Source organism: Somniosus microcephalus, chromosome 4, assembly GCF_052327205.1.
Source record: "Somniosus microcephalus isolate GS21.2 chromosome 4, FLI_Smic_1.0, whole genome shotgun sequence".
Classification (NCBI taxonomy): domain Eukaryota; kingdom Metazoa; phylum Chordata; class Chondrichthyes; order Squaliformes; family Somniosidae; genus Somniosus; species Somniosus microcephalus.
Window position 1 is genome coordinate 45,522,496 of NC_140990.1, and position 22,062 is coordinate 45,544,557.

Genomic DNA, 22,062 nt, shown 5'->3' on the forward strand with positions numbered 1-22,062 from the left:
GATTGCATAGTCCGATCAATCAATCTCCAAAGGAAGTTGAAGTATTAAAATCACAAATGAGGTCACTAGTAAACGACTTGCTGAAAGCCCAGAAAAAGCTGGATGCAGAGGTACACATGAAGAAGTCTCTTCAGGAAAGATGTCTGGATTTGGAACAAGAGCTGGCTAACGTCCAGCTGGGTATGGAGGAAATAGACGACCCTCTCACTGGTCTAGCTCAGGACGACACCGAATATTACCATGACCTGGTGGACGACACCGAATATTACGATGTCCTGTCCTGCCCAGCTTGTAACTTCGACTCCCAAAGTGCAGAAATCATGGAGGAGCACCAAAAGTCTACGGAACATCGGGAGAAGCTGGCTCTACGACGGAAACAGGAGGAAGAGAAGAAGGAACTGCGCATGCAGCTGGCAGCTGTGGCAGCTGACAATGGAGCCCAGAGAGTCTCCAAGAAGCAGAAAAGGAAAAGTAAAAACAGAAGATGACCCATCTGAACCATTATCACCTCTACCAGATCACACACGTGGTCCCTCCGAACGGAGCCAAATCAGTTCGGAAGTTCAAGCTGTTAAATCCATGAAAGGACTATTGAATGAGTAACGTGAACCGACTACACCACAGAGATTGAATCTGTGAACTGTTTTCCGCAGAGACTGAATCTGTGATATGTTACGTTAAACATGAAGTTATATATGTATATATGTTATTACATTGTTAAATGGGGGGGATGACTATAAAGCTAAGAAGGGAGGAGTGTTGTGTATGTAACCTGTTCCACCTTAAGAGAGCTTAAGCCTGTTCCACCTTAAGAGATGTACTACTTTCTCAGGCTGCTGTAGACGTAATACCGGGGGTGAACACACCGGTATATAAGCACTGTGCAGTAATCTTGTATTCAGTATAGTCCCTACCTCCAACCAGTAAAGACCTGTTTTTATTGTTACTCATTAGTCTGTTTTAATTAACTAAATAATTCACAGACTTAACACTGGCGACGAGTCAGGTTCTTACCCTGCGGCAGTTATTCCACGGCGGTTGAAGAGAGGTTTCAAACCTCACCACTCACCACCCTACTGGAAGTGACAGGCATTAGGACCCTGAAGCCTCCATCAGCTTGTGAACCGGAGTAGAAGACAGGACTGGGGAAGAGAGAGGTATAGGGCGATAGCGATCGGCAGATAAGGGCCGGGCCGCTTTCAAGTGCGAGGCGCAGCCGGGCCATCGATCGCATCCGCTGATAAGGGCCGCTTTCGGGGGCTGAAGGGAGACGGCGTCGGGGGACGGGTGAAGACCGCCAAGCGCGGGAAAACCGCCATTTTGTGGGCGGAGGACGACGGCAAGAGCGGGAAGCCGCCATCTTTGATAACAAGTAAAGAAAATAAAATCTGAGAAATTGCAAATCTACAATGCCTAAACACGGGAATATTAGCACCTTTGATAGTGACCTCGAAGATTGGGCCATATATGTTGAAAGAGTAAAAAATTATTGTAAGGCCAATAAAATTCGTGACCAAGATAAAGCTCTAACATTATTAAATTTAATGGGTGCGAAGACATACGGGCAATTGAAACACCTGTTATCACCTGAAAGATCATCTAAACCCCACGCCGCTGATGCTAGCGGAACGATTTAAATTTTACGACAGAAGGCAGCTACAGCATGAAAGCAATGCTGAATATTTGCTGGAATTGCGTAAATTAGCGAAATATTGCCAGTTTGGAACAGGACTGACAGAGGCACTTTGAGACAAATTTGTGTGTGGTTTATTTAAACAGGATACACAAAAGCGACTGCTCGAGGAGAATGAGCTGACGCTTGAGAAGGCGGTCACTATGGCAGCAGCACACGAAGCCGCAGCGAGAGGCACGGCAGTAATGCAGCTACGGTCACCGGAGCTCAGTGCACACAAATTGGGTGTGAGTTCTGGCAAATGTTATCGTTGTGGAAAGACAACGCATGATCAGAACCAGTGTTGGTTTAAAAACCAAGAATGTAGAACTTGTGGTAGGCTTGGACATATAGCTAGAGTATGCAGGTCAGCGAAGAAGACCAGCACCAAGAAGTCACCGCAAGGGAAATACGCAAAGGTACACAAGGTGACCGAACAGGAGTCCGATTCAGACGCAAGCAGTATTGAACTGGCTAGCTTAAGGGTACTCAACGTTGGTAAGGGTGCAGACCTCCAGACAATTTGGGTTACTCTTCAGATAGAAGGAGTCCAAGTAAAAATGGAATTGGACACTGGATCGGCATTGTCGGTCATGAATAAGAAAGATTACAGAAGGTTATTCCAACATATTCCCCTACAGGATACGGAGATTATATTGACAACCTACACGGGGCAGAGAGTGTACCCCATCGGGACAATAAAGGTTGCAGTGGCCAACAAGGGCGAAGGAAGTCAAATAATGGACTTATATGTGCTACCGGAGGGAGGTCCACCACTACTAGGCCGGGAGTGGTTTAGAAACATAAATATGGACTGGCATTCGCTAAAAGCCATAAAGAGTGAGAACTCGGTGCAGATAATCAGCCCAGACTCTAGAACTGATGATGGTAAGACCAACCCATGTGCAAAAGACAAAGTTTCAGCACAGAATTCCACTGAGCAACAACAACATAGTTTAACAGAGAATTCTGAGTCTGTCAAGTCTACTGATATGCACATTTTTGAGGGACACTGGGCTCGAACTCAACTCCATTTCAAACTACAACAGCAATTAGAACAAATGATTTGCCGTTTTGAGCAAGAGATGAATGAAATAAAAAAGTTCTTTGTTACAGAGTGGGAGAATCTGGAAAGTCAACAGAAGCAACTGATGGAGAAAATGGAGCAGGAGCACACCAACCATCTGCGCGAGGAGGCCGAACGAATCAAAGCTGATTCAGGTTCTGAAGGTGCGTGCCATAATCTGGTGTCAGAAGAGTTAACGGTCAGCCAACTCCTTCATATGCTGAGGGACAAGACTCTGAAATGGGAAAAATTTGAACACGAGCTGCGATCTTCAAAGGAAAAGGGTTCGGAGCTCTCAAAAGTCATTGAGATGGCTGATGTGACGACACAGACTGAAACGACTGCAACAGAGCAGCCATTGGATGCCAAAAGTACGCTGACTCACGTCAATGTAGAACAACAGACCGCTGAAACAGCTGCTCCGGTAGAGGGATTGCATAGTCCGATCAATCAATCTCCAAAGGAAGTTGAAGTATTAAAATCACAAATGAGGTCACTAGTAAACGACTTGCTGAAAGCCCAGAAAAAGCTGGATGCAGAGGTACACATGAAGAAGTCTCTTCAGGAAAGATGTCTGGATTTGGAACAAGAGCTGGCTAACGTCCAGCTGGGTATGGAGGAAATAGACGACCCTCTCACTGGTCTAGCTCAGGACGACACCGAATATTACCATGACCTGGTGGACGACACCGAATATTACGATGTCCTGTCCTGCCCAGCTTGTAACTTCGACTCCCAAAGTGCAGAAATCATGGAGGAGCACCAAAAGTCTACGGAACATCGGGAGAAGCTGGCTCTACGACGGAAACAGGAGGAAGAGAAGAAGGAACTGCGCATGCAGCTGGCAGCTGTGGCAGCTGACAATGGAGCCCAGAGAGTCTCCAAGAAGCAGAAAAGGAAAAGTAAAAACAGAAGATGACCCATCTGAACCATTATCACCTCTACCAGATCACACACGTGGTCCCTCCGAACGGAGCCAAATCAGTTCGGAAGTTCAAGCTGTTAAATCCATGAAAGGACTATTGAATGAGTAACGTGAACCGACTACACCACAGAGATTGAATCTGTGAACTGTTTTCCGCAGAGACTGAATCTGTGATATGTTACGTTAAACATGAAGTTATATATGTATATATGTTATTACATTATGTTAAATGGGGGGGATGACTATAAAGCTAAGAAGGGAGGAGTGTTGTGTATGTAACCTGTTCCACCTTAAGAGAGCTTAAGCCTGTTCCACCTTAAGAGATGTACTACTTTCTCAGGCTGCTGTAGACGTAATACCGGGGGTGAACACACCGGTATATAAGCACTGTGCAGTAATCTTGTATTCAGTATAGTCCCTACCTCCAACCAGTAAAGACCTGTTTTTATTGTTACTCATTAGTCTGTTTTAATTAACTAAATAATTCACAGACTTAACACTATCTATAGTATGGTGCTTGAACAGCCATAAGGTGGGAAAAGAAAATGGGATAAAAGTAAAAAAGGAAAATAAAAGACAAAACAAGGTATATCGGGAAGGAATAACGAATGTCTTGATGGCTGGGTCCTGTGAGTGATAACAGCAAGAAGAAGGAAATTTGAGTACTCGTTTTCCTCTTTTACGGGATTTGAGAAAGTGGTCGGCTTCTTTTCTGTGGAAAGGTTGAAGACTGTGGATAAGGATTATGACATTATATGGTTGGATAACATCAAGTGAAGACGAGGAGTTATTAGACTGCCAATAGGACTGACATTGAACTGGTATTACTTGTTTTTGAAGAAGTTTCGGGTTCTGGTTAAAAGTAGTTTACTTGAAGTCTTAAGTGATTTTTTGATATGGTTGTGGGATTTTCTATATTGTGGTGTTATTTAGTGTTAAAGCCTTCCTTAATCGAATGAACGAACGCTCTAATGAACGCACGCATGCGGATACAAATATATGCACGCACGCACGCATACACAATGCGTTCGACCGAATGAAGGGCCCTCACTCCCCAAGTGACAGTCAGCTTGGTGAACGTGAGGCCTGCCGGACAGATGAACGAACACATAGGCATGCACGCAGATAGAAACGGCACACATGTACGCAGTCATGCACATGGAACTTACGCTTCAGCGAATGAACGGAGGAATGGAGGAATGAATGACTGAATGATTGAACAATGCCAGTTGGACTGGCGTGTACGGATTCTTGGTTTATTAAATAGTTGCAGTTTGTACTGTAAACATTATTGATTTACCTGTAAAATTTATTGTTGTATTTATATTGTTGACCATAATTGGTCAATGAATGTAATGGATTTACTATGTAACTGTTGAGTTGTATAAGTACTGTTGTACTTGAATGTTAATTTTTTTTTAAAAAGGACCACAGGTTATACCAAGGGAAAAAAATGAACCCCGGGGGGCCGCGGGCCGCTCACACCCCGAGCTCAGGGAGCGGGTTCGTCAACCCCGGGGGGACGCGGGCCGCTCACACCCCGAGCTCAGGGAGCGGGTTCATGAACCCCGGGGGGACGCGGGCCGCTCACACCCCGAGCTCAGGGAGCGGGTTCATGAACCCCGGGGGGACGCGGGCCGCTCACACCCCGAGCTCAGGGAGCGGGTTCATGAACCCCGGGGGGACGCGGGCCGCTCACACCCCGAGCTCAGGGAGCGGGTTCATGAACCCCGGGGGGACGCGGGCCGCTCACACCCCGAGCTCAGGGAGCGGGTTCATGAACCCCGGGGGGACGCGGGCCGCTCACACCCCGAGCTCAGGGAGCGGGTTCATGAACCCCGGGGGGACGCGGGCCGCTCACACCCTGAGCTCAGGGAGCGGGTTCATGAACCCCGGGGGGACGCGGGCCGCTCACACCCCGAGCTCAGGGAGCGGGTTCATGAACCCCGGGGGGACGCGGGCCGCTCACACCCCGAGCTCAGGGAGCGGGTTCATGAACCCCGGGGGGACGCGGGACGCTCACACCCCGAGCTCAGGGAGCAGGTTCATGAACCCCGGGGGGACGTGGGCCGCTCACACCCCGAGCTCAGGGAGCGGGTTCATGAACCCCGGGGGGACGCGGGCCGCTCACACCCCGAGCTCAGGGAGCGGGTTCATGAACCCCGGGAGGACGCGGGCCGCTCACACCCCGAGCTCAGGGAGCGGGTTCATGAACCCCGGGGGGACGCGGGCCGCTCACACCCCGAGCTCAGGGAGCGGGTTCATGAACCCCGGGGGCATGCGGGCCGCTCACACCCCGAGCTCGGGGAGCGGGTTCATGAACCCCGGGAGGACGCGGGCCGCTCACACCCCGAGCTCAGGGAGCGGGTTCATGAACCCCGGGGGCATGCGGGCCGCTCACACCCCGAGCTCGGGGAGCGGGTTCATGAACCCCGGGGGGACGCGGGCCGCTCACACCCCGAGCTCAGGGAGCGGGTTCATGAACCCCGGGGGGACGCGGGCCGCTCACACCCCGAGCTCAGGGAGCGGGTTCATGAACCCCGGGGGGACGCGGGCCGCTCACACCCCGAGCTCAGGGAGTGGGTTCATGAACCCCGGGGGACGCGGGCTGCTCACACCCCGAGCTCAGGGAGCGGGTTCATGAACCCCAGGGAGACGCGGGCCGCTCACACCCCGAGCTCAGGGAGCGGGTTCATGAACCCCGGGGGGACGGGGGCCGCTCACACCCCGAGCTCAGGGAGCGGGTTCATGAACGCCGGGGGGGACGCGGGCCGCTCACACCCCGAGCTCAGGGAGCGGGTTCATGAACCCCGGGGGGACGGGGGCCGCTCACACCCCGAGCTCAGGGAGCGGGTTCATGAACGCCGGGGGGGACGCGGGCCGCTCACACCCCGAGCTCAGGGAGCGGGTTCATGAACCCCGGGGGGACGCGGGCTACTCACACCCCGAGCTCAGGGAGCGGGTTCATGAACCCCGGGGGGACGCGGGCCGCTCACACCCCGAGCTCCGGGAGCGGGTTCATGAACCCCGGGGGGACGCGGGCTGCTCACACCCTGAGCTCAGGGAGCGGGTTCATGAACCCCGGGGGGACGCGGGACGCTCACACCCCGAGCTCCGGGAGCGGGTTCATGAACCCCGGGGCGACGCGGGCCGCTCACACCCCGAGCTCAGGGAGCGGGTTCATGAACCCCGGGGGGACGCTGGCCGCTCACACCCCGAGCTCGGGGAGCGGGTTCATCAACCCCGGGGGGACGCGGGCCGCTCACACCCCGAGCTCAGGGAGCGGGTTCATGAACCCCGGGGGGACGCGGGCCGCTCACACCCCGAGCTCGGGGAGCGGGTTCATGAACCCCGGGGGGACGCGGGCCGCTCACACCCCGAGCTCAGGGAGCGGGTTCATGAACCCCGGGGGGACGCAGGCCGCTCACACCCCGAGCTCAGGGAGCGGGTTCATGAACCCCGGGGGGACGCGGGCCGCTCACACCCCGAGCTCAGGGAGCGGGTTCATGAACCCCGGGGGGACGCGGGCCGCTCACACCCCGAGCTCAGGGAGCGGGTTCATGAACCCCGGGGGGACGCGGGCCGCTCACACCCCGAGCTCAGGGAGCGGGTTCATGAACCCCGGGGGGACGCGGGCCGCTCACACCCCGAGCTCAGGGAGCGGGTTTATGGACCCCCGGGGGGACGCGGGCCGCTCACACCCCGAGCTCAGGGAGCGGGTTCATGAACCCCGGGGGGTCGCGGGCCGCTCACGCCCTGAGCTCAGGGAGTGGGTTCATGAACCCCGGGGGGACGCGGGCCGCTCACACCCCGAGCTCAGGGAGCAGGTTCATGAACCCCGGGGGGGACGCGGGACGCTCACACCCCGAGCTCAGGGAGCAGGTTCATGAACCCCGGGGGGACGCGGGCCGCTCACACCCCGAGCTCAGGGAGCGGGTTCATGAACCCCGGGGGGACGCGGGCTGCTCACACACCGAGCTCAGGGAGCGGGTTCATGAACCCCGGGGGGGACGCGGGACGCTCACACCCCGAGCTCGGGGAGCGGGTTCATGAACCCCGGGGGGACGCGGGCTGCTCACACACCGAGCTCAGGGAGCGGGTTCATGAACCACGGGGGGACGCGGGCCGCTCACACCCCGAGCTCAGGGAGCGGGTTCATGAACGCCGGGGGGACGCGGGCCGCTCACACCCCGAGCTCGGGGAGCGGGTTCATGAACCCCGGGGGGACGCGGGACGCTCACACCCCGAGCTCGGGGAGCGGGTTCATGAACCCCGGGGGGACGCGGGCCGCTCACACCCCGAGCTCAGGGAGCGGGTTCATGAACCCCGGGGGGACGCGGGCCGCTCACACCCCGAGCTCAGGGAGCGGGTTCATGAACCCCGGGGGGACGCGGGCCGCTCACACCCCGAGCTCAGGGAGCGGGTTCATGAACCCCGGGGGGACGCGGGCCGCTCACACCCCGAGCTCAGGGAGCGGGTTCATGAACCCCGGGGGGACGCGGGCCGCTCACACCCCGAGCTCAAGGAGCGGGTTCATGAACCCCGGGGGGACGCGGGCCGCTCACACCCCGAGCTCAGGGAGCGGGTTCATGAACCCCGGGGGGTCGCGGGCCGCTCACGCCCTGAGCTCAGGGAGCGGGTTCATGAACCCCGGGGGGACGCGGGCCGCTCACGCCCTGAGCTCAGGGAGTGGGTTCATGAACCCCGGGGGGACGCGGGCCGCTCACACCCCGAGCTCGGGGAGCGGGTTCATGAACCCCGGGGGGACGCGGGCCGCTCACACCCCGAGCTCAGGGAGCGGGTTCATGAACCCCGGGGGGACGTGGGCCGCTCACACCCCGAGCTCAGGGAGCGGGTTCATGAACCCCGGGGGGGACGCGGGACGCTCACACCCCGAGCTCAGGGAGCGGGTTCATGAACCCCGGGGGGACGCGGGCTGCTCACACCCCGAGCTCAGGGAGCGGGTTCATGAACCCCGGGGGGACGCGGGCTGCTCACACCCCGAGCTTAGGGAGCGGGTTCATGAACCCCGGGGGGACGCGGGCCGCTCACACCCCGAGCTTAGGGAGCGGGTTCATGAACCCCGGGGGGACGCGGGCTGCTCACACCCCGAGCTCAGGGAGCGGGTTCATGAACCCCGGGGGGACGCGGGCCGCTCACACCCCGAGCTCAGGGAGCGGGTTCATGAACCCCGGGGGGACGCGGGCCGCTCACACCCCGAGCTTAGGGAGCGGGTTCATGAACCCCGGGGGGACGCGGGCTGCTCACACCCCGAGCTCAGGGAGCGGGTTCATGAACCCCGGGGGGACGCGGGACGCTCACACCCTGAGCTCAGGTAGCGGGTTCATGAACCCCGGGGGGACGCGGGCCGCTCACACCCCGAGCTCAGGGAGCGGGTTCATGAACCCCGGGGGGACGCGGGCCGCACACACCCCGAGCTCAGGGAGCGGGTTCATGAACCCCGGGGGGACGCGGGCCGCTCACACCCCGAGTGCGGCCTCCGGCCCCATTATTAAAACACTCAACATTATCCGCCCGCCGCTTCCCGGTTTCTCCCAATTCGCGCAGCAAAGGGGCCCTGCGCCAAACTCCGGGACAGACAGGAAGTCAGGGAGCGTCTGTAAATGAAGGAGAAATGGAGACTTTTCAGGGAGCGTGTGTAAATGCAGACTGGCCAGGGAGTGTCTGTAAATGGAGGAGAAATGGAGATTGGTCAGGGCGCATCTGTAAATGGAGGAGAAATAGAGACTGGCCAGGGAGCGTCTGTAAATGGAGACTGGTCAGGGAGCATCTGTAAATGGAGGAGAAATGGTGACTGGTCAGGGAGTGTCTGTAAATGGAGGAGAAACGGTGACTGGTCAGGGAGCGTCTGTAAATGGAGGAGAAATGGTGACTGGTCAGGGAGCGTCTATAAATGGAGGAGAAATGGTGACTGGTCAGAGAGCGTCTGTAAATGGAGGAGAAATGGTGACTGGTCAGGAAGCATTGGTAAACTGCTGTAATAAGAGTCAATGAGTGGAACGGGCCTACAGACTGAGTCCGCGCTTTAAGAAAGGGAAGAGAGACAATCTGGAGAGGAGAAAAGAAATAGTAGGAGAGCGAGCGATGAATCTCAAACAATGACCAGAGAGCGGGAGGAGTGTGGCGGATGGGAGATTTACAGCTTTGGGGGAACGAAAAGGGAAAGAATGTTCCTTAGCAACTAAATTGTCTGTTCTGAATATCTATCTTGTATTTGCAGTGATGACTTTTGTAAACTCCTTTTACAGGGTGTTAGAAGGGCAGGATTTGCAGGCAGGAAACTCAAACCAAACATCTCGTCATGATCTTACAGAATCACTTAATTCGTATATGATTGGCCTCTGATTAGGGAAGGAGAAATGTTTGTCTGTTCTGTCTGTGGCAAAATATTTAAATCATCATTGAGGCTGGAAAAGCACCGAGACATACACACCCGAGTGAGAGTGTTCCAGTGCACTGACTGTGGAAAGAGCTTTAACCAGTTACACAGCCTGAAAAAACATTGCACCGTTCACAGCGGGGAGAAACCGTACACGTGTTCTGTGTGTGGACGAGGCTTCAACCGATCGTCCAATCTGTTGAGACACAAGGACACCCACAGTAGGGAGAAACGGTATAAATGTGGGGACTGTGGGAAGGGATTTGGTTCCCCATCAGAACTGGAATCTCATTGGTGCAGTCACACTGGGGAGAGGCCATTTACCTGTTCTGTGTGTGGGAAGGGATTCATGACATCATCCAGTCTTCAGAAATATCAGCGTATTCACACTGGAGAGAGGCCGCTCACCTGCTCTGTGTGTGAGAAGGGATTCACTCAAACATCCACCCTGCTGGGACACCAGTGAGTTCATACTGGAGAGAGGCCGTTTACCTGCTCCATGTGTGGGAAGGGATTCAGTCTTTCCTCCACCCTGCTGAAACACCAGCGAGTTCACACCAGGGAGAGGCCGTTTACCTGCTCCATGTGTGGGAAGGGATTCAGTCTTTCCTCCACCCTACTGAAACACCAGCGAGTTCACACCAGGGAGAGGCCGTTCACCTGCTCCATGTGTGGGAAGGGATTCACTCTGTCAGGCAACCTTCTCATACACGAGCGAGTTCACACTGGGGAGAGGCCGTTCATTTGTTCTGTGTGCGGGAAGGGATTCACTACTTCATCCAACCTTCTAACACACCAACATATTCACACTGATAACAGACCTTTTAAATGCTCTGATTGTGAGAAGGGCTTTAAAAGCAAACAGGAACTGGTGACACACCAACGCACTCACACCGGAGAGAAGACGTTCACCTGCACTGAATATGGGGAGAGATTCGCTACATTATCCCAACTTCTAACACACCAGCGAGCTCATACAGAAGAGAGAACGTTCACCTGCTCCGTGTGTGGGAAGAGATTCACTCGCTCTTCCAACCTGCAGAAACACCAGCGAGTTCACATATGATTTCAGGGGTTGGATTCCGCTGTTATTGCTGCTGTTAATCACATCAAACAACAACAACTTGAATTTATATAGTGCCTTTAACGTAGGATAATGTCCCAAGGCATTGCACAGGAGCGTTCTCAAACAGAATTTAACACAGAGCCACTAAAGGAGTTATTAGGACAGATGACCAAAAGCTCCCTCAAAGAGTTAGGTTTTAAAGAGTGGCTTAAAGGAGGAGAGAGTGGTAGAGAATCAGAGAGGATTAGGGAGGGCAATCCAGAGCTTAGGGCCCAGGCAGCTGAAGGCACGGCCGCCACTGGTGGAGAGATTACTATCAGGGATGCACAAGAGGCCAAAGTTGGAGGAGCGCAGATACCTCGGAGGGTTGTAGGGCTGGAGGAGGTTACAGAGATAGGGAGGGCGAGACCATGGAGGGATTTGAAAACAAGGATGAGAATTTTAGAATCGAGGTGTTGCTGGACCGGGAGCCAATGTAGGTCAGCGAGCACAGGGGTGGTCGGTGAGCGGGACTTGGTGCGAGTTTAGGACACGGGCAGCAGAGTTTTGGATGAGCTCAAGTTTCTGGAGGGTGCAGTGCGGGAGGCCGGCCAGGAGTGTGTTGGAATAGTCGAGTCTCGAGGTAACTAAGGCACGGAAGAGGGTTTCAGCAGCGGATGTTCATTCTGGCAGTTGGGGTTTGTTTCTGCTGATAACGTCTATCATTGGGCTGGAGTTTAATATTCCGGATATATGTTAAATAATCAGCTTTCTTTCAAACACTGTGTCAACTGCTTGATGTCTTCAAGGTAATTGATGTCCCAGTTACTGATAATTTGTGCTTTTGCTCCTTTCTAACTCGAGATTATTTTAGTTCTCGGGCCTCCGGTTACTCTCATGGACAAGTCCCAGCTCCCCATACCTTCCAGAGTGCCTTTCCCAGCCTTGGTATCCAGGGAAGGTATTGGTAACACGCCCGGGATCACTCATCACAAAACCCAGTCTGTTAATCACTTTCAGCTACTGGGGCCTAACGTGTGACCCACAGCATCTCTCTCACCTTCGATGTGTGAATAGAGCATCACGCCTCAGAACCTGGTTTAAATTTAAATCCACTCAGCAAATTAAACAAAAGACAAACAAGTAAACACATCACGGCCCAATAATCCAGCTCTATATTCACAGGAGAAAGTCTGTTATCACACTCCTCGAGTGGATGGAATAAAGAAAGATCCCAAATGTAAGGGCCGCTCGAATCCATTGTAAATACCTTCCAAATCCTGACAGTAATCAAGAGGCTAATGGACTGTCGGCCTTTATCTCCAGGGGGTTGGAATACAGAAACGATGCTCCAATTGTACAGAGCCTTGGTCAGATCCCATCTGGAGAACTGGGCGCCGAACCTCAGGAAAGATATGTTGGCCTTGGAAATGGTACAGCACAGATTCAGCGGAGTGATACTGGCTGAGGGAGAGAAAGCAGAGAGTGGTGGTGAACGGTGTACGGAAGAATGAGAGGCAACATGAAGCAGATGGTACAATTTTAAATAGAGTGCAGGAACAGAGAGACCTGGGAGTGATGTACAGAAATCTTTGAAGGTAGCAGGACAAGGTGAGAAGGTTGTTAAAGGAGCGAATGGGATCCTTGGCTTTATTAATAGAGGAATAAAGTGCAAAAGCAAGGAAGTTAGGCTAAACCTTTATAAAACATTTGTTAGGCCTCAGCTGGAGTATTGAGTACAATTCTGGGCACCACTCTTTAGGAAGGATGTGAAGGCCTTTGACAGAGTGCAGGAGAGATTTACTGGAACGGTACATTTACAGACGCTCCCTGACCAGTCACCACTTCATAGACTGTTACAGCACAGGAGGAGACCATTCGGCCCATCGTGCTGATCCCAGCTCTTTGAAAGAGCTCTCCAATTAATCCCATTCCCTGCTCTTTCCCCACAGCCCTGTAATGTTTTCCCATCAAGTATTTATCCAATTCTCTTTCGAATGTTACTATTGAATCTGCCTCCAGCACCCTTTCAGGCAGTGCAGTCCCGATCACAACTCGCTGAGGAAAAAAAATGTTCCCTCAAGTCGCCTCTGATCCTTTAATTTGTGTTCTCTGGTTACCGACCCTTCTGCCACTTGAAGCAGTTTCTGCTTATTTACTCTATTAAAACCGTTCATGATTTTGAACACCTCTATCAAATCTCCTCTTAACCTTCTCTGCTCCAAGGAGAACAACCCCAGCTTCTCCAGTCTCCCCACGTAACTGTAATCCCTCATCCCTGGAACCATTCTAGTAAATCTCTTCTGCACCCTCTCCAAAGCCTTCGCATCCTTCCTAAAGTGTGGGGCCCAGAATTGGACACAAGACTCCAGCTGAGGCCGAACTAGTGTTTTATACTGGATTAGCATAAACCTCCTGAATTTTGTACTCAATGCCTCTATTTATAAAGCCCAGGATCCCAATTGCTTTATTATCTGGAGACGCTCCGCAGGTCAGGCAGCATCTGTAGAGAGAGAAACAGAGTTAACGTTTCAGGTCGATGACCTTTCGTCAGAACTGGAAAAAAAGCAGGAAATGGAACAGATTTTAAAGCAAGTTTAGGGGCTGGGAAATGGGGGAGGGGATGAAAGAACAAAAGGGAAGGTCTGAGAGGATAGAAGGCAGGAGAAGTAAAGAGACATTAAGAGATATTCAAGGCAAAAGGGGAGATGGTAATGGAACAGATTAAGAAACAAAGGATGGCTCTAGATGAAGTGGGAATTTAGAATCTAGAAGGAAGTCTGTTTTTATTTCAGATTTCCAACATCTGCAGTATTTTCTTTTGGCTTTATTATCTGCTTTGTTAACTTCGAAGATTTGTGCACAAACACCCCCAGGTCTCTCTGTTCTTGCACCCCCTTTAAAATTGTCCATTTAGTGTGTCTGGTCTCTCCTCATTCTTCCCACCAAAATGTATCACCTCACACTTTACTGTGTTGAATTTCATGTGCCGTGTGTCCGCCCATTCCACCAGCCTGTCTATGTCCTCTTGAAATTTATTACTATCTTCCTCACTGTTTGCTACAGTTCCAAGTTTCGTGTCATCTGCAAATTTAAAAATTGTGCCCTGTACCCACAAGTCCAAGTCATTAATGTCTATCAAAAATCAGTGGTCCTAGTACTGAACCCTGGGGGTAATATAGTAACATGGATAGAGGATTGGTTAATGGACAGAAAACAGAGAGTGGGGATAAACGGATCTTTTTCAGGTTGGCAGGCTGTAACTAGTGGGGTGCCGCAAGGATCAGTGTTGGTGCCTCAGCTATTTACAATCTATATTAATGACCTAGATGAAGGGACCGAGTGTAATGTATCCAAGTTTGCTGATGATACAAAGCTAGGTGGGACAGTAAGCTGTGAGGAGAACACAGAGTCTGCAAAGGGAGATAGATAGACTGCGTGAGTGGGCAGTAAGGTGGCAGATGGAGTGTAATGTAGGGAAATGTGAGGTTATTCACTTTGGTAGGAAGAATAGAAAAACAGAACTAGAAATTGGCCTGAGGCGCCCAAGCGGCGCAAAGTTCGCCTGGGCGCTGGAATTTGCGCCGCGATCGCCGCATTAGCGATCGTTGCAAATTCAGCCTCAGCACCCCAAGAGGGAGATGGGGCGAGGCTCGAGGCGCTCCGCGTCCCTCTTAGGGCGCTGAAAGTGAATTTCGCAGCGCTACGTGCCGCGGCGCCACATGCTGTGGCACGGCGTGCTGCGGTACTGCAGGCCTTCCTCCTGCTGTTAAGGGGGAGGGGCCTGCAACAACACGAGCCCCGATCGCGAGTGCCGGCAAAAGAGCCCGGCACCAAGGAGAAGTGCCGGGCTCGCGGGAAACAGCCGGCATTGCCGCGCGGGGGGGGGGGGGGGTACCAGGAGGCCGGGGACAGAGGTGCTGGCAGGCGGCCACCGAAAAAAGCGGCCGCCCCGCACCTCCACCTTAACTTGCGCCTCTGCCGGCGCAGCAAGGCCCCGGGAACCTGGCGCTGTTTGCGAACGGCACTACAGCGGCGTTCGCAAACAAATTTCACGATTGGGGCGCTAATGGGGCGCTGCGCACACCGATGACGTCATCGGTGGAGGCGCAGCGCAACAGGCTAATGCCACCATTAGCGCCCCCACTGAATATGGCGGAAGGCGCAGCCAGTGGCGCTACAGCCACTGACTGCCTCTAAAAGGTGGCGCTAGCCACCCAATTTTTAGCCCAATATGTTTTAAATGGTGAGAAACTTTCAAATGTTGGTGTTCAGAGAGATTTGGGTGTCCTCGTGCAAGAAACACAGAAAGCTAGCATGCAGATACAGCAAGCAATGAGGAAGGCAAATGGCATGTTGGCCTCTATTGCAAGGGGGTTGGAGTATAAGGGTAAGGAGGTCTTGCTCCAATTGTACAGGGCCTTGGTGAGACCAAACCTGGAGTACTGTGCACAGTTCTAGTCTCCTTATCTAAGGAAGGATATACTTGCCTTGGAGGCGGTGCAACGAAGGTTCACTAGATTGATTCCTGTGATGAGAGGGCTGTCCTATGAGGAGAGATTGTGTAGAATGGGCCGATACTCTCTGGAGTTTAGAAGAATGAGAGGTGATCTCATTGAAACATACAAGATTCTGAGGGGGATTGACAGGGTAGATGCTGAGAGGTTGTTTCCCCTGGCTGGAGAGTCTAGAACTAGGGGTCACAGTCTCAGGATAAGGGGTCGGCCATTTAAGGCCGAGATGAGGAGGAATTTCTTCACTCAGAGGGTTGTGAATCTTTGGAATTCTCTGCCCCAGAGGGCTGTGAATGCTGAATCTTTGAGTATATTCAAGGCTGAGATAGAGAGATTTTTGGACTCCTGGGGAATCAAGGGATATGGAGATGGGGTGGGAAAGTGGAGTTGAGGTCGATGATCAGCCCTGATCTTATTGAATGGCGGAGCAGGCTCGAGGGGCCGAATGGCCCACTCCTGCTCTTATTTCTTACGTTCTTATGTTCTAACACCACTGTATACCTCCCTCCAGTCCGAAAAATAGCCATTCACCACAACTCTCTGTTTTCTATCCCCTAGCCACTTTTGTATCCACACTGCTACTTCCCCTTTTATCCCATGGGCTTCAGTTTTGCTAACAAGCCCATTATGTGGTACTTTATCAAATGCCTTTTGAAAATCCATATACACAACATCAATTGCTCAGCCCTCATCCACCCTCTCTGTTACCGTATCAAAAAACTCAGTCCAGTTAGTCACACACGACTTGCCCTTAACAAATCCATGCTGGCTCTCCTTTATTAGTCCATGCTTGTCCAAGTGGCTGTTAACTTTCTCCCGGATTATTGCTTCTAAAAGCTTCCCCACCACCGACGTTATACTGACTTTTATTTATTTTTTTATTCATTGATGGGATGTGGGCGTCTCTGGCTAGGCCTGCATTTAGTGCCCATCCCTAATTGCCCTTGAGAAGATGGTGGTGAGCCACCTTCTTGAACCGCTGCAGTCCATATGGTGTAGGTACACACACAATGCTGTTAGGAAGTGAGTTCCCGGATTTTGGCCCAGCGACAGTGAAGGATCGGTGATACAGGTCCAAGTCAGGATGGTGTGTGGCTTGGAGGGGAACTTGTGATGTTCCCATGCATCTGCTGCTCCTTGTCCTTCTAAGTGGTAGAGGTCGCGGGTTTGGAAGGTGCTGTTGAAGGAGCTTTGGCGAGTTGCTGCAGTGTATCTTGTAGATGGTACACACTGCAGCCACAGTGCGCCGGTGGTGGAGGGAGTGAATGTTGAAGGTGGTGGATGGAGTGCCAATCAAGCGGGCTGCTTTATCCTGAATAGTGTCGAGCTTCTTGAGTGTTGTTGGAGCTGCACTCATCCAGGCAAGGCTGGTCCAGTTCAGTTTCTGATCAATGGTAACCCCCAGGATGTTGATAGTGGGGGATTCAGCGATGGTAATGCCATTGAATGTCAAGGGGAGATGGTTAGAGTCTCGCTTGTTGGAGATGGTCATTGCCTGGCACTTGTGTGGTGCGAATGTTACTTGCCACTTGTCAGCCCAAGTCTGAATGTTGTCCATGTCTTGCTACATATGGACACGGACTGCGTCAGTATCTGACGAGTCTCGAATGGTGCTGAACAGTGTGCAATCATCAGCGAACATCCCCACTTCTGACTTTATGATGGAGGGAAGGTCATTGATGAAACAGCTGAAGATGGTTGGGCTTAGGACACTGGCCTGAGGAACTCCTGCAGTGATGTCATGTGATTGAGATGAATGACCTCCAACAACCACAGCCAACTTCCTTTGTGCTAGGTATGATTCCAACCAATGGAGAGTTTTCCCCTTGATTCCCATTGACTTCAGTTTTGCTAGGGCTCCTTGATGCCACACTCGGTCAAATGTTGCCTTGATGTCAAGGGCAGTCACTCTCACCTCACCTCTTGAATTCAGCTCTTTTGTCCATGTTTGGACCAAGGCTGTAATGAGGTCAGGAGCTGAGTGGCCCTGGTGGAACCCAAACTGGGCGTCAGTTAGCAGGTTATTGCTGAGTAAGTGCCGCTTGATAGCACTGTCGACGACACCTTCCATCACTTTGCTGATGATTGAGAGTAGACTGATGGGACGGTAATTGGATCGGATTTGTCCTGCTTTTTGTAGACAGGACATACTTGGGCAATTTTCCACATTGCCGGGTAGATGCCAGTGTTGTAGCTGTACTGGAACAGCTTGGCTAGGGGCGCAGCTAGTTCTGGAGCACAAGTCTTCAGTACTATTGCCGGAATGTTGTCAGGGCCCATAGCCTTTGCAGTATCCAGTGTCTTCAGCCATTTCTTGACATCACGTGGAGTGAATTGAATGGGCTGAAGACTGGCATCTGTGATGCTGGGGACCTCAGGAGGAGGCCGAGATGGATCATCCACTCGGCACTTCTGGCTGAAGATAGTTGCAAATGCTTCAGCCTTGTCTTTTGCACTCACGTGCTGGGCTCCACCATCATATGTTCTTATGTTATGTTCTTATTGAGGATGGGGATATTTTTGGAGCCTCCTCCTCCTGTTAACTGTTTAATTGTCCACCACCACTCACGACTGGATGTGGCAGGACTGCAGAGCTTTGATTTGATCCGATGGTTGTGAGATCGCTTAGCTCTGTCTATCGCTTGTTGCTTCCGTTGTTTGGCATGCAAGTAGTCTTGTGTTGTAGCCTCACCAGGTTGACACCTCATTTTTCGGTATGCCTGGTGCTGTTCCCGGCATGCTCTCCTGCAGTCTTCGTTAAACCAGGTTGATCTCCCGGCTTGATGGTAATGGTAGAGTGAGGGATATGCCGGGCCATGAGGTTACAGATTGTGGTTGAATACAATTCTGCTGCTGCTGATGGCCCACAGCACCTCATGGATGCCCAGTTTTGAGTTGCCAGATCTGTTCAAAATCTGTCCCATTTAGCACGGTGGTAGTGCCACGCAACACGGTGGAGGGTATCCTCAACATGAAGACGGGACTTTGTCTCCACAAGGACTGTGCGGTGTTCACTTCCACCAATGCTGTCATGGACAGATGCATCTGCAACAGGTAGATTGGTGAGGACGAGATCAAGTAGGTTTTTCCCTCTTGTTGGTTCCCTCACCACCTGTCGCAGACCCAGCCTGGCAGCTATGTCCTTTCGGACTCGGCCAGCTCGGTCAGTTGTGGTGCTACCGAGCCACTCTTGGTGATGGACATTGAAGTCCCCCACCCAGAGGACATTTTGTGCCCTTGCTACTCTCAGTGCTTCTTCCAATTGGTGTTCAACATGGAGGAGTACTGATTCATCAGCTGAGGGAGGGCGGTAGGTGGTAATTAGCAGGAGGTTTCCTTGCCCATGTTTGACTTGATGCCATGAGACCTCATGGGGTCCTAAGTCAATGTTGAGGACTCCCAGGGCTACTCCCTCCCGACTGTATACCACGGTGCCACCACCTCTGGTGGGTCTGTCCTGCCGGTGGTGATGTCTGGGACATTGGTTGTAAGGTATGATTCGGTAATTATGACTATGTCAGGCTGTTGCTTGACTAGTCTGTGGGACAGCTCTCCCAATTTTGGCACAAGCCCCCAGATGTTGGTAAGGAGGACTTTGCAGGGTCGACAGGGCTGGGTTTGTCATTGTCGCTTCCGGTGCCGAGGTCGATGCCGGGTGGTCCGTCCGGTTTTATTCTTATTGTTTTTCGTAGCGGTTGTTTACAACCGAGTGACTTGCTAGGCCATTTCAGAGGGCATTAAGAGTCAACCACATTGCTGTGGGTCTGGAGTCACATATAGGCCAGACCAGGTAAGGACGGCAGATTTCCTTTCCTAAAGGACATTAGTGAACCAGATGGGTTTTTGCAACAATCGAATCATGGTCGCCATTACTAAGACTAACATTTAATTCCAGAACTAAATTGAATTGAATTTAAATTCCACCAGCTACCGTGGTAGGATTTGAACCCATATCCTCAGAGCATTTGACTGAGCCTCTGGCTTACTAGTCTAGTGACATAACCACTACGCCACTGCCTCCCCTGTAATTGACAGATTTATCCTTCTCCCCTTTTTCAAACAAGTGTGTAACATTTGCAATCCTCCAGTCCTCTGCCATCACCCCGGTATCTAAGGAGGATTGGAAAATTGTGGCCAGCACCTCCACAATTTCTACCCTGACCTACCTCAGCAACCTCGGATACCTCCCATCCGGACCGGGTGACTTATCCACTTTAAGTACTGCCAGCCTTTCTCGTACCTCCTCTATATCTACTTTTATATCATCCAGTATCCCAGCAACCTTCTCGTTTACTGTGACTTTGGCGAAGTCGTCTTCCTTGGTAAACACCTTGGTAAAAGGAACACGAGTTATTAAGATTGTTGGAATAAATTTACCTATGAGACAATCAGCTGCGAGAAAATTGACTAAAATAAATTGGTGTGATGCAACAAACATGGAATACACAAACAATGACCGTTTGTATTACATCACCAGCAGATCTACCAAGGCACGCCTCATCCTGGGCCAGAGGATCTGCTGTTTTACAACCGTAGGGATGTTATGCGATGTAATGGACCATTTATCAGAGCCACTGATTTAAGTGGGCAAAATATGTGTATTACCATGTTTATTGCATGGAAATTATAGCAATGACTGGGAGACCAAATTCAAGACAGAAGCACAGACGTGCCGGGAATCTACAGTGTTAATGTGGGGACTGTTAACGCTCCTGTGAAAGAAAGAAAGACTGGCATTTAAGTAGCGCCTTTCACAACCTCAGGACGTCCCAAAGCACTTTACAGCCAATGAACATAAGAACATAAGAACATAAGAAGTAGGAGCAGGAGTAGGCCATACGGCCCCTCGGGCCTGCTCCGCCATTCAATAGGATCATGGCTGATCCAAATCTAGACTCACGTCCACTTCCCTGCCCTCTCCCCGTAACCCCTAACTTCCTTATCTGCTAGGAAACTGCCTATCTCCGTTTTAAATTTGTTTAATGTTGCAGCTTCCACAGCTCTCTGAGGTAGCAAATTCCATAGATTTACTACCCTCTGAGTGAAGAAGTTTCTCCTCATCTCAGTTTTGAAAGGGCAGCCCCTTATTCTAAGATTATGCCCCCTAGTTCTAGTCTCACCCATCAGTGGAAACATCCTCCCCGCATCCACCCGATCAAGCCCCCTCACAATCTTATATGTTTTGATAAGATCGCCTCTCATTCTTCTGAACTCCAATAAGTAGAGTCCCAACCTACTCAACCTTTCCTCATACGTCAACCCCCTCATCTCCGGAATCAACTGAGTGAACTTTCTCTGAACCACCTCGAGAGCAAGTATATCTTTTCTTAAATATGGAAACCAAAACTGCACGCAGTATTCCAGGTGTGGCCTCACCAATACCCTGTATAACTGCAGCAAGACTTCCCTGTTTTTATACTCCATCCCCCTTGCAATAAAAGTCAAGATTCCATTGGCCTTCCTGATCACCTGCATACTAACTTTTTGTGTTTCATGCACCAGGACCCCCAGATCCCTTTGTACTGTAGCACTTTGCAGTTTCTCTCCATTTAGATAATAACTTGCTCTTTGATTTTTTCTGCCAAAGTGCATAACCTCACACTTTCCAATATTATATTCCATCTGCCAAATCTCTGCCCACTCACTTAGCCTGTCTATGTCCTTTTGCAGGTTTTTTATGTCCTCCTCACTCACTGCTTTCCCTCCCATCTTTGTATCATCGGCAAACTTGGATATGTTGCACTCGGTCCCTTCCTCCAAATCGTTAATATAGATTGTAAAGAGTTGGGGTCCCAGCACTGACCCCTGCGGAACACCACTAGTTACTGATTGCCAGCCCAAGAACGAACCATTTATCCCAACTCTTTGTTTTCTGTTAGATAGCCAATCTTCCACCCATGCCAGTATATTACCCCCAATCCCGTGATTTTTTATCTTGATCAGTAATCTTTTGTGTGGAACCTTGTCAAATGCCTTTTGGAAGTCCAAATACACTACATCCACTGGTTCTCCTTTATCCACCCTGTATGTTACGTCCTCAAAGAATTCAAGCAAATTTGTCAAACATGATTTCCCCTTCATAAAACCATGCTGACTCTGTCCTATTAAATTATGTTTATCCAAATGCTCTGATATTGTTTCCTTAATAATGGACTCCAACATTTTGCCAACCACAGATGTTAGGCTAACTGGTCTATAGTTTCCAGCTTTTTGTCTACTTCCCTTCTTAAATAAGGGTGTTACATTAGCAGTTTTCCAATCTGCCGGGACCTTTTGAAGTGTAGTCACTGTTGTAATGTAGGAAACACAGCAGTCAAATTGCACACAGCAAGCTCCCACAAACAGCAATGTGATAACCAGATGATGTTTTTTGTGATGTTGATTCCGGGATAAATATTGGCCAGGACACTGGGGATAACTCCGAAGGCCGTAGGATGTTT

The 22,062-nt window shown here is 51.6% G+C and overlaps 1 long non-coding RNA gene and 1 pseudogene across 1 annotated transcript in view; both read left to right on the forward strand.

Moving 5' to 3' along the window:
- The window catches only part of LOC147118791 (uncharacterized), a 58,240-nt pseudogene that overhangs the window by 32,447 nt on the left and 3,731 nt on the right, over positions 1 to 22,062 (forward strand).
- The window catches only part of LOC147118792 (uncharacterized), a 72,616-nt gene that overhangs the window by 6,083 nt on the left and 44,471 nt on the right, over positions 1 to 22,062 (forward strand). The gene's annotated exons all lie outside the window — the stretch shown is intronic.